The sequence below is a fragment of the Diabrotica virgifera genome, chromosome 2 (genome assembly GCF_917563875.1).
Source record: "Diabrotica virgifera virgifera chromosome 2, PGI_DIABVI_V3a".
NCBI classification, from domain to species: domain Eukaryota; kingdom Metazoa; phylum Arthropoda; class Insecta; order Coleoptera; family Chrysomelidae; genus Diabrotica; species Diabrotica virgifera.
In genome coordinates this window covers 133301808-133315839 of record NC_065444.1, presented here as the reverse complement: position 1 = coordinate 133315839, position 14032 = coordinate 133301808, and the positions used below count along the sequence as shown (strand labels likewise).

Below are 14032 nucleotides of genomic sequence, written 5' to 3'. Positions count from 1 at the left end.
GTGGGGTACCCAACAGCGAATTATAGTGGAAATTTTTTGACGTTTACAATAACAGAACATTTTTGACAGACTGGTTTTTATTTGTTTACATAATTTAAAATAAAACGCCAAAAAATAATTTTCTATCACTTGTAGTTACTCAAAACTTATGTAAAATTGAAGAATATACTATTTTCTATCTTGAAATGGTATTCCCATGCAACTACAATGAGTAGAAATTACGAATTTGAAAGCCTAAATAATTGCTGACAAAGCTATGGCGCGCTATTAATCTGTTCATGCAGCTTTGGATTTTCAAATGCAAATTTGGTGTGAAATTTTCTTACCGAATACCACGCGAAGTCAAATTAATATCCGGAAATTATTTTTTGATCATGAATATTTTTAGAAAATTTCCCTCGTCTGCGACTCGGGAAATTTTCAAAATATTCATGATCTCAAAAAAATTTCCGGAAATAATTTGACCTCTAGTGGTATTACTAGTGAAAATTCAGATTTAGATTTTTATACTATAATTTTTTTTTTGAAAAGTTGATACTTTCGTTATTAGCGATTGCATTTTTCATTGAAAAAACTCATGTTTTATAACTGTTTTTCATGAATAACTTAAAATAATTTAATTTTATAGAAAAAATCATTAAGAACAAAAAGCGATTTCTATCTGATAAATGACACATCAGAAACTGCTTTATGCTAAATTATCTAGATGACGCTAAGAAAAAACACAAATCAAACAAACATTAACAAAAAAAAAAACGTTAAATTTAATGCAGGCGAAACACAAATAGAAAATAATATATGTTTGACTTTATAATAATAATAATAATAAATTTATTATTACTACTGCGTAGGGATATTGGTCAAGTCACAGAATATACAGGGTGTAACAAAAATACAGGTCATAAATTAAATCACATATTCTGGGACCAAAATAGTTCGAATAAACTTAACTTACCTTAGTATAAATATGCACATAAAAAAAGTTATAGCCCTTTAAAGTTACAAAATGAAAATCGATTTTTTCGAATATATCGAAAACTATTAGAGATTTTTTATTGAAAATGGATACGTGGCATACTTACGGCAGGAGCATCTTAAAGAAAAATTATAGTGAAATTTGTGCTCCCCATAAAAATTTTATGGGGGTTTTGTTCCCTTAAACCCCCCAAACTTTTCTGTACGTTTCAATTAAATTATTATTGTGGTACCATTAGTTAAATTCAATATTTTTAAAACTTTTTTGGCTCTCAGTATTTTTTCGATAAGGCAGTTTTTATCGAGTGCGGCTTCTTTTTTAATATGTTTACATAAAAATTTTATGGGGGTTTTGTTCCTTTAAACCCCCCAAATGTTTGTGTACGCTCCAATTAAACTATTACTGCGATACCATTAGTTAAACAAAATATTTTTAAAACTTTTTTGCCTCTTTGTATTTTTTCGAGAAGGCAACTTTTATCGAGATATGGCTTCTTTTTTAATACGGTTCAAAATATACCTAAAAATGTAAGTCATACATAAATTTTCATATTTTTACCTAGTCTCCATAATCGTACTTAACCATATACAAATATGTGGTGGATTTGACAAATATTCAGAATATCTCGATAAAAACTGAATTTTCGAAAAAGTACTAAGAGCCAAAAAAGTTTTAAAAATATTGTGTTTAAGTAATGGTACTACAATAACAATTTAATTGGAACGTACACAAAAGTTTGGGGGGGTTTAAAGGAACTAAACCCCCATAAAATTTTTATAGGGTGTCCAAATTTCACTATAATTTTTTTTTAAGATGCTACTGTCAGAAAAATGCCATATGTCCATTTTCAATAAAAAATCTTTAATAGTTTTCGATATATTGGAAAAAATCGATTTTTATTTTGTAACTTCAAAGGGTTGTAACTTTTTTTATATGCACATTTGTACTAAGGTAAGTTAGGCTCAAGCAAACTATTTTTGGTCCCAGAATATGTGATTAAATTTATGACCTGTATTTTCGTTACACCCTGTATAAGAGGTGTAACAAGTAGAAAAGTCACTAAGAGAGCTGAAGAAATAATGCGGAGCATTGCAAGACACTCGAGATACGATCCAGAAAATAACACAACCCAACAGTGTCTGGATACATTAAAACAAAAACTCTCCGTCTATTCAGGACGATTAAGAAGGTATAAAGTTAGTAACAACCGAAAATGTGATAATGCACTTTTTGAGAACTCTGAGAAGGCGTTTTACCGAAAACTCAATTCCACCGTAGAAAGTGTCGACAAGTCTTACCCAAGCCAAGAAGAAATTCATGAGTTTTGGGGAAATCAACTTTCCACACCAGCTACTTTTAACAACAATGCTGGCTGGATAGAAGATACGACGCACAACTGTCACCACTACGTCACTGCTAACTACGAACCATTCACGACTGATGAAGTCTCAAATGTCATCAAAGAGCTTCATAACTGGAAATCTCCTGGACCAGACGGAGTTCAGAACTTCTGGCTTAAAAAGTTTTGGAGTATTCATGAGTGCTTATCAACATTGATTAATCATGTTATTTCTAATCCGCAGGAATTACCATCATTTCTAACTCAGGGAACTACTTATTTAATACCCAAGGATCAAAATAACACCCAAGATCCATCCAAGTACCGCCCAATTACTTGTCTTTCAACTTTGTATAAAGTGGTCACATCCTGTGTAACCCGGCGTATCTACCAACACTGTGCTCTAAACAATATCATAGAGCCTCAACAGAAAGGATGCGCTAAGGGTTCCATGGGTTGCAAAGAACAGCTTATCATCGACTCAGTCATTTCTAACCAGGCATTCACTAAAAAAGGAACCTTTTTACTGCTTTTATTGACTATAAAAAGGCCTTTAATTCAGTACCGCATGAATGAATAATAGATATATTGAAAATATACGTCGAAAAATAAGTCGATGATAACATAGTGACCTTTTTAAGGCATATAATGAGAGATTGGAAGACTAAAATTCACCTCCAAATACCTGGTGAAAGCAATATCGAAACCGAAAATATCGCAATCAGCCGGGGCCTGTTTCAAGGAGACTCGTTGAGTCCACTGTGGTTCTGTTTAGCTTTGAACCCCCTTTCCCAGCTATTACACTCCACTGACTCAGGTTTTAGCATTAAAAGCAATAATACTGTAGTAGCGAAGCTCAATCATCTGTTGTATATGGATGATTTGAAATTAATGGCTTCCACTCGAGAACACCTAGAAGATATGCTTAAAACTGTAGAAACATTCTCTAATGATATTAGTATGCAGTTCGGTCTAGACAAGTGCCGTGTTTTGAATATAGTCAGAGGAAAGGTACAGCCCGGTGGATTCGATATGCAAAATGGCCAGAACATCGAGGCCATGGGCGATAACGATATGTACAAATATCTTGGAGTAAAGCAGGCGCGGAAAATTGACCATAAGCAAATGAAAACTGAGATAACTACTGAGTTTATACGAAGGGTAAAACAGCTGCTTCGTTCACAGCTTAACAGTAAAAATTTGTTTAAGGCACTGAACACCTACGCTTGTTCCGCGCTTAGCTATTAGTCGGAGAGATAGAAGCGGATTTTGTGCGTGATAAGTAATATGGAAAAACTATACGGGGATATGTTGAATTAGTTGTGTAAATGACTTTCACCAACGACCGGAAACCAGAGTTGGGGCCGAGGGTATTTATAAGGGGTCAAAGTTGCGGATTTTATTATTTTTTTTATGACGCTCATGATCGAGATAGTGCACCAAAATTTGGGAATAAGTAGGTCATGACGTACCTAAGTAAAATCTCTAGGGGCGGAACGCTGCGTGGCTGACAAAGGGGTGGGGGTAGGGGTGAATATAAAAGATATAAAGGGTTTTTTTGCGACGTTCGTGATTGAGATAGTGGACCAAAATTTGAAAATAAGTAGATCATGACATTACTAAGTAAAACCCCCAGAGCCGGAAACCAGAGTTGGGGATGAGGGTAGTTATAAGGGGTCAAATTCGCCGTTTTTATTATTTTTTTTTTGTGACGCTCATGATCGAGAGAGTGCACCAAAATTTGAGAGAGAGAAAGTAGGTCATGACGTAACTAAGTAAAATCTCCAGGGGTGGCACGCTGCGTGGCCGACAAAGGGGTGGGGCAGGGGTGAATACAAAAAATATAAGGGGTTTTTTTGCGACGTTCGTGATTGAGAGAGTGCACCAAAATTTGGGAATAAGTAGACCATGACATAACTAAGTAAAATCCTCAGAGCCGGAAACCAGAGTTGGGCATGAGGGTAGTTATAAGGGGTCAAAATCGCCGTTTTTTTAATTTTTTTGTGACGCCCATGATCGAGATATTGCACCAAAATTTGGGAATAAGTAGGTCATAAGGTACCTAAATACAGTCTCCAGGGGTGAAACGCTGTGTGGCCGATAAAGGGGTGGGGGTAGGTGTGAATATAAAAAATATAAGGGCTTTTTTGCGACGTGCTAGATTGTGATAGTGCACCAAAATTTGGGAATAAGTAGACCATGACTTAGCTAAGTAAAATCCCCAGAGCCGGAAACCAGAGCTGGGGATGAGGGTAGTTTTAAGGGGTCAAAGTCGCAGTGTGTATTATTTTTTTTGTGACCTGGCACAACATTTGTCCCCCACGCAGCGTTCCGCCCCTGGAGGTTTTACTTAGTAATGTCATGATCTACATATTCCCAAATTTTGGTGCACTATCTCGATTACGAACGGCAAAAAGACCCCCATATATTTTTATAATCACCCCTGCCTACCACCCCTTTGTACCCCAAGCAGCGTCCTGTCCCTAAAGATTTTACTTAGTTACGTCATAACATAACCTACTTACTCCCAAGTTTTCGTGCACTATCTCCATCATGAGTGCCACAAAAAAAAAATAATAAAAACCGCGAATTTTACCCCTTATAACTACCCTCTTCCGCCTCTGGGGATATTACTTAAATATTTATGTCATGGTCTACTTATTCCCAAATTTTGGTGCACTATCTCAATCATGAACGTCGCAAAAAACCCCTTACATTTTTTTATATTCACCCCTGCCCCACCCCTTTGTCGGCCACGCAGCGTTCCACTCCTGGAGATTTTACTTAGTTACGTCATGACCTACTTATTCCCAAATGGTGGGGTATCCATCTCGATAATGAGCGTCACAAAAAAAAAATACTAAAAAACGGAACTTTGACCCCTTATAACTACCTTCCTTCCCCACTCTGGTTTCCGGCTCTGGGGATTTTAATTATTTATGTCATGGTCTACTTATACCTAAATTTTGGTGCACTATCTCAATCAAGAACGTCGCAAAAAACCCCTTATATTTTTTAAATTCACCCCTACCCCCAGCCCTTTGTCGGCCACGCAGCGTTGAGCCCCTAGAGATTTTACTTAGGTACGTCATGACCTACTTATTCCCAAATTTTGGTGCACTATCTCGATCATGAGCGTCATAAAAAAATAATAAAATCCTCGACTTTGACGCCTTATAACTACCCTCGGCCCCAACTCTGGTTTCCGGCCGTTGGTGAAAGTCATGTACACAACTAATTCAACATATCCCCGTATAGTTTTTCCATATTACTTATCACGCACAAAATCCGCTCCCAGCTCTTAGACTATATTCATTTGGTATTGTTAAGTGGACAAAAACGGATATAGAAAATAATAATAATTATAAAATTAATCTATAACAATTTCTAGGCCAGCCGGAGTGTTTAAGATATAACTCCTAACTGTTCTAAAAGAATATATTAGAGTGTACAGATTAAAAATGAACCTCATGAGAAGTAGTCTGTTAACTTAAAATACAGAAATAATCCTGTAATTCAATTCATTTTCCGGAAGTTATTATAAAGTTATTATTATTTTAAAATTATTTATATTTTTATATTATTATAAAGTCAAACATATATTATTTTCTATTTGTGTTTCGCCTGCATTAAATTTAACGTTTTTTTTTTGTTAATGTTTGTTTGATTTGTGTTTTTTCTTAGGGTCATCTAGATAATTTAGCATAAAGCAGTTTCTGATGTGTCATTTATCAGATAGAAATCGCTTTTTGTTCTTAATGATTTTTTCTATAAAATTAAATTATTTTAAGTTATTCATGAAAAACAGTTATAAAACATGAGTTTTTTCAATGAAAAATGCAATCTCTAATAACTTGGAAAGTATCAACTTTTCAAAAAAAAATTATAGTATAAAAATCTAAATCTGAATTTTCAAGAAAATCGACCTTGATTCTGAAAATTCCACGAGAAAATGGCTGTTGATTGGACTAAATATTAGTCCAGAGAAATAAGATTTTTCTCGTGACACATCCCCCTCCAGGTTAAAAACAAATTTTTTGAGTAGTATGGACATCTATATTAATAACCTATATGTTTCCTGCAGCCGATTTTGATGATATACATAGTTATAAACAAATAAAGATCAAAAAAACGGTAAATTTTCGCTTTTTTCGTCTATAACCAAAAAGTTAAGCATTTTAAACAAATTTGAGAGTAAGAAACTCATAAATCGTCTAAAAAATTTCAATATGGCGTTCGCTGAATATGTCTATCCTTATTGGTTGCTTAGAAAATTGCAAAATAAATCATAAATTTTGAGTTTTTATAAATATTCATAACTTATGTAAAAATTAACTTACAGTCCGTCTAATTTACTTACCGTTGCACGTCATTATTTACGTTAGAGATCTAAGTTGACATTGTTGCCCAATTACAAAAAATTCTTGAATTCATTTTAAATCAAATACATCACACAATTTTTGCGGAAGTGGACTATACAGCAAAACAAATTAATATTAAATGTAAATAAATAAAAACTTTAGAAATAGAAAACAATAATTAAGTTATAATCTTACGTTAAAGTACATAATAAAAACAGTAAATATAATGAAACAAATACTTATTGTAAAGAATATAAACAAATATGAAGTGTCATCACCGCAACTGTCAAATAAATGTTACAAATTTATGCCAAAATATCACCTTCGTTCGATTATAGTTACAGTGTATTCCGAACAATAAATCGCCGCCGCCTATGAAAAGTATAACTACGAAACGCTGAACTTCCAACGAACGCCGCGAAAAATATTATTTTCGATTATATGATTGTGAAAATTATAATCCCTAATAATAGTCCTGTCGCCAGGGGGGGTACAACGGCCTCCTTTATTCAGATGGACTTACCCAAGTTTTTTTAATGTATTTTGACCGGTAGAATACGAATTTTTTGGGTAACAGTTGATCCGGATGTCGATAAGATTGTTATTGACCAAGAACTTGAGGAATTACATAACAGAGGTTTCTCACAAAACAAAACATTTTTTTGTATTTTTTGGGTCATTCTAAGTAAAAAATATTCTAACAAGTTTTCCCGTAGGATGCTCAGTTTTCGAGATAAACGCGGTTGAACTTTCAAAAAATCGAAAAACTGCAATTTTTAAACCCGAATAACTTTTGATTAAAAAATAAAATAGCAATTCTGCTTAGCGCCTTTGAAAGTTCAAGTCAAATTATATCGGTTTTGATTATTTGCATTGCTAAAAATTTATTGTGTTATTGTTAAACAAAGCTACAAACACCTAGTGCGTGAGTGATGTTTTCTATGATTTCTCATTTAAAATCTAACGAGTAGGTAGAATAGGTACTAGTGCAATCGAGGCTATTTCTACGTAGCATGCGTTAAAATGCATGTAAAGGCACGGGAAACACTATGTGTTTATAGCTTTGTTAAACAATAAAAAAATAAATTTTTAGCAATGCAAATAATTAAAACCGATATAATTTGACTTAAACTTTCAAATGCGGTAACCAGACTGGCTATTTTATTTTTTAATCAAAAGTTATTCGGGTTAAAAAATTGCAATTTTTCGATTTTTTGAAAGTTCAACCGCGGTTATCTCGAAAACTAGCCATCCTACGAAAAAAAATTGTAGAAACATGTTTTGCTTAGAATGACCCAAAAAATACCAAAAAATGTTTTGTTTTGCGAGAGATCGCGGTTATGTAATTCCTCAAGTTCTTGGTCAATAACAATCTTATCGACATCCGGATCAACTGTTACCCAAAAAATTCGTATTCTACGGGTCAAAATACACGAAAAAAACTTGGGTAAGTCCATCTGAATAAAGGAGGCCGTTGTACCCCCCCTGGCGACAGGACTATAAAGTGTTAACGAAAAAATTTATTTTTTGAGTATCAGCAAAAACATCATTTCTGTTTGTGGGTCCACGAAAATTATAATTACTAAAAAGTTCTCAGAAATAATTGTTTTCGTCGGCAGAAACAGAAAGGGAAATAATTGTAATATTTTGGGAGTTATAATCTTCGCGAACACGCATACCTATACAAAAAAATTGTATCGCCAACACTTATCACGGAGTTATTATTTTCACTGGAAATGTATTATGAATCACATTAATCATAGGTACCAGCGAAATGTGCTTCATAAAAATGCTTTATAATCCATTTATACAAATGAAATGAAACATATTATTGTGTATTTCTTTAAGATAACATTAATAGAAATCTTTAAATATTATTTCTACGCGTATATAATAAAATATGCCTAGTGGCTGTAACGCCAGTGTACTCGGCAATGTGATTCTAAAAAAGAACACAACTACCGCCTAAATATTTCGTGTTGGTATCATGTGACGTCTCAGGCTATGACGAGGATGACGTGCAACGGTAAGTAAATTAGATGGAGTATATAACGTTCTTATTACACGAATTTCTGAGAGTTCTGGTGCTTAAATTATATTTTAAATTTCAAAGCAGTTGGTCAAATAGTTTAAAAGTTATTTAATTTGTTTATCCCAAATTCATTTTTTTTGCAATACTATAAGTCAGAAAATTATGAGGTTACAGTAAGACTTTTGACAGTTTATGGAAGAATAACATTTATACTATTGACTTAATTAAAAAAAAAATGACAAAAAGTAATTTTAAACAGTGTAAAATTATTTTGCAAAAACACGTTGATTTTTTGCTTACTTATAAACAATTAGAGTAACTTTTTAACCGTTACCCATAGAAAAATTATTTTTTCATATTTGGAAAGACTGAATTTTTATACACATTTAGAAAGAAAAACAATTGTCCTAGGACAATTAGGGACGAAGTTAGCCCCCTTTTTTTAATTCACATGTTTTTGCAAAATAATTTTTCAGTATTTAGAATTATTTTTTGTCATTTTTTTTTAATTAAATTAATAGTATAAATCTTCTTCTTTCATAAACTATTCAAAGTATTACTGTAACTTCATCATTTTCTGACTTATAGTGTTGCAAAAAAAAATTAATTTGGGATAAACAAATTAAATACCTTTTAAACTATTTGACCAATTGCTCTGAAATTTAGAGTATGGTTTAAGCACCAGAAGTCTCAGAATTCCGTGTCATAAGAACGTTCTAAGTTAATTTTTACATAAGTTATAAATATTTATAAAAACTCAAAATTTATGATTTATTTTGCAATTTTCTAAGCAACCAATAAGGATAGACATATTCAGCGAACGCCATAGTTAATTTTTACATAAGTTATAAATATTTATAAAAACTCAAAATTTATGATTTATTTTGCAATTTTCTAAGCAACCAATAAGGATAGACATATTCAGCGAACGCCATATTGAAGTTTTTTATACGATTTATGAGTTTCTTACTCTCAAATTTGTTTAAAATGCTTAACTTTTTGGTTATAGACGAAAAAAGCGAAAATTTACCGTTTTTTGATCTTTATTTGTTTATAACTATGTATATCATCAAAATCGGCTGCAGGAAACATATAGGTTATTAATATAGATGTCCATACTACTCAAAAAATTTGGTTTCGGCCGGGAGGGGGTTGTGTCACCAACAAGATATTTTTTTTTCCTTATTTTTCTGAACTAATTGTAGTAAAAAGTAATTAAAATAAAAATGAGTGGCATGCATGTACCTACATTACTGGGCCTGGATACATAAATCTTACGTTCAATGCACACCTCGAAAATATCACAAATAAAGCAACAAGGGTATTTAATTCTGAACGTGCATTGAGCAGCAAAAGACAGTCATTGAGTTGCAACAAGTACAAAGACTCGGTTACATAAGAATCAAGGGTGCAATAAGATCATGTCTTACTTAAGCTGTAGAGGTAATGCTATATTTTATATTTTCCCTCCACATTTACAATTAATGAGGATTTTTATTTAGGATATAATTATTATAAAATTAATCTATAACAATTTCTAGGCAAGCCGGAGTGTTTAAGATATAACTCCTAACTGTTCTAAAAGAATATATTAGAGTGTACAGATTAAAAATGAACCTCATGAGAAGTAGTCTGTTAGCTTAAAATACAGAAATAATCCTGTAATTCAATTCATTTTCCGGAAGTTATTTGTATTTCGAAACCGGAAACTTGTATTTAAAGAAATATAATTACTGTTTCAGAATTTCCATTTTCTAAAGCGAATGAGATCTAATCCAATTCTTAAAATTGTACATAAAATTTAATCGCAAGATATTCAGAAAACGAACAATGAGTTAAAAAAAAAAGGCTGAAGTATTCTCCAAAATATAAAGGATTTTAAGATACCGACGGAAATCTTTAAAAATGCATTATTCACTTTAAATTATGGGATTTTCTCCACAAATTAGAACGGAACTTACGAGGTAAATTTTAGAAGCACTTTAAAGAATTAATGAGCGGTAAGACTGTTCGACAATAAATTTAATTAAAGGCGACATCTCAGTTTGGATATTAATAAGGAAATATCTTAACTGTGAACTTTTCATAATAAACGCTAGGAAATAAATTCAACACTTCAACAACATTCGAAACAACATACATTGAGACATATTTTATCTAAAACTAAACCTAATAATGAACAAGAAAGAACAAATAATTGTATTTATAAAATACCTTGTGAATGCGAACATTTTGAATTAGGTGAAGCATAAAGACCATTAAACGTTAGAATAAGTGAACATCAACCTTATATTAGAGATAGAGAATTTGATAGCTCTCAAGTATGTAAACACTCATGGAAAAATATTTCCTGAAAGAAATAGACAGTATAAAGAGAAACATCAAAGAAGCGGCTCTAATTATGTTAAATGAAACCAATTGTGTCGCACATTCCTCGGCAGAGTGCAGTAGGATGTGGTTAACCATATTTAAAGAGGAAAGCAATAGAGAGAAAATATCACGATTGGGAAGTCAATACCATATCAAGGATAGATAATTTTTTATATTTTAAAATAAGATACATATAAAATCAGAGTTCGGGTTCATTCTGAAAGTAAACTAAACGTAAGAACAAATATTTAAAATGTCGAAATAGTATGAGGTTTTGTCTCCTGGTTATTTATCGTGATTTACTTTGGGATCACTAACACGAGAAGTTTACTGTCACCATTGCATGTGGTTGTTTCTTTTTAAGACAAATCACGTGCTATGATTTTTATGACGGACATTCTTAAGTTAAAGTTGATTTCATGTAATCGAATGAACAAAATGAATAAAGTCGTCCCAGGAACGCAACTCGTACATATTGGAAATACCACTTAAAGTCATCTACTTTAAAATGTATAATATATGTCTGAATTGTCAATATAAGTGAGTTAGATAAAATTAAATTATCAGAATTTTTTTTACCAAGCAAAAAAATTTGTTTAATTTATTAATGTTTTATATTTTGATAACGATTTCCGAAGTGGTAATCGAAACGTTGACTAAATTTAATTTCAAACTTACATTGTGACTCATTCCCAAATAAAAAATAAATTGCATAACATAGGCTATTGATTATGATCAAAATAAGAGAGCTAAAAGGAACTACAACGTTACGGGGTTTTATTGTTTCATATGGACCTCTAATATGAGAAAACCGTGGAGTGCTACCACGTAAAGGGGTGCGTTTTTGAGAAAGGGGTGAAGTAGTCCCTAGGCACAGGGTGCATTAGGGTGAGTTCTATGCACTTTTGGTACAAACACGTCTACAGAAAAATTGTTCCTGGTTAAATTTGCTATCGAAATATCACCTTTTAAAGTCAAAAATATATTTAAAAAAAAAACGCAAAAACATGAAAGAAAGCAATTTTGCTTTTTGCCCCATCACTTTTTTCTACGGGGATATAGATAAAGCAGAACAAAAACATCCTTCCTCTTTAAAATGGTATCTGGTAGAAGTCTTTAAGATTTATAGTTTCCGAAATATGATTTTTCAACGTTCGCCGCTCACAACATTTTTGGGCCATTTTCTCCATTATTTCGCTAATATTGTTCTGTAACTTTTTTCTACGCATTCCTAGGTATATGCAATGGTACATTTAATAGAAAGAGAACTCAATTGCCTTTAAAATGGTCTATTATAGAAGGTTGTATGACAATTTTTAAACAATACATATATGGGTTTTTAAAGTGTTATACGTTTAAAAATTTTTGATGTTTTACGATTATTTTTAAATTTCTCATTGTAACTTTTTTCTTCTACATTTAGGTATATACATTGCTGAATACAAAATAAAGCTTATTTCCTTTACTTTAAATGGTGTACAGTAAAAAATTCTAAGATTATTTTTAAACAAGATATAAAATGCTTTTTCAAAGTGTGACATATACACATTACACATGCAATATGTCCCACTAAGTTGGAACCATATAGAAAACTTATTTATTATAAATTTTATGAAAAATTTTTATATTCTTCTTCATAAAATGCTCTGCATAGCCTAAGACTTAAGATTCAATTATCAGATATAAAATTTTATCAATAGTATACGAGGTATGTTAAAAATATGAATATCGCTAGGTAAAGTACCTTTATATTTCACAATATAAAAAAGTGTTATTAAGAAAAATTATTTGGAATTAAAAATTATGTCCTAACATGCCATTATATTCTTCTAATTGAAAAATTCAAAATTTTTCTCAAATTAGAATAGTCCTAGAATTTTTTACAATATGTACACCATTTTAAAGTAAAAAAAATAAGCTTTCTTTTTCATTCCACAACGTATATATCTTAATGTACAAGAACAAAGTTATACTACATTTGCTCTCGCGAGATTTTTTTTGACACATTCGGAATAGGAAACATACAACACAAAAATTCCTACCTCACATTATTAACTGCTAAAATCAACTCAAATCAACTTAATCTTTCATTAAAAAAAGAAGAATTATTAGAAATAGTGGGAGTGTCTACTAATCTCATAAAATTTTGTGAAATTTATTTCTACAAAATATTTTTATTTTGAACAATAAATAATTTTCTCATTTGTTATCAATACATTATAATGGTGCAAATAAATAATTATTGATTGGCGTAAGGTTTATGTTATTTTTATGTCTGTTTACTATTAATAAGATTGGATATGAGCAGGTGCGTTGGTTTTGTAGTAATTTCCAGTCACTTCTGACAACTGAACTTTTCAAAAAAGAAATTACTAATGTCAGTGTCAAAGTGAATCTCGATAGAGCGAATTAAGTTTATAATGAGAAATTTAAAAAATAACCATAAAAAAGTATAAAGATTTGAAAAACCATAACTTGCTTAAAAATAGTCGTACAACCTTAACGGAATTTGGCTTCTCTTCCTAGTAAATGTACCATTGTGTATATACCTAGAAATGCGTAGAAAAAAAGTTACACAGCAATGTTTGCGAAATAATGGGGACAATGGCCCAAAAATGCTGTAAGCGGCGAACTTTGAAAAATCATATTTCGGGAACTATAAATTCTAAAGACTTTTACCAGACGTCACTTTAAAGAGGAAGGATGGAAGTTTTTTTTCTGTAAAGCAATGCCTATACCTATGTCCCAGTGGAAAAAAGTTATGGGGCAAAAAACAAAATTGCTTTCTTTAGTGTTTTTTGCATTTTTTTGAATATATTTTTGTAAAAAAAAATATTTTTGACTTTAAAAGCTCATATTTGGATAGTAAATTTAATCTGGAACAATTTTTCTGTAGACGTGTTTGTACCAAAAGTGCATTGAACTCACCCTAATGCACCCTGTGCCTAGGGGCT

The 14032-nt window shown here is 31.8% G+C and overlaps 1 protein-coding gene across 2 annotated transcripts in view; it reads right to left on the bottom strand.

The window, feature by feature from the left end:
• LOC114330073 (G protein-coupled receptor kinase 2) overlaps window positions 1-14032 on the bottom strand; it is a 778149-nt gene that overhangs the window by 28264 nt on the left and 735853 nt on the right. The window lies entirely within an intron of this gene.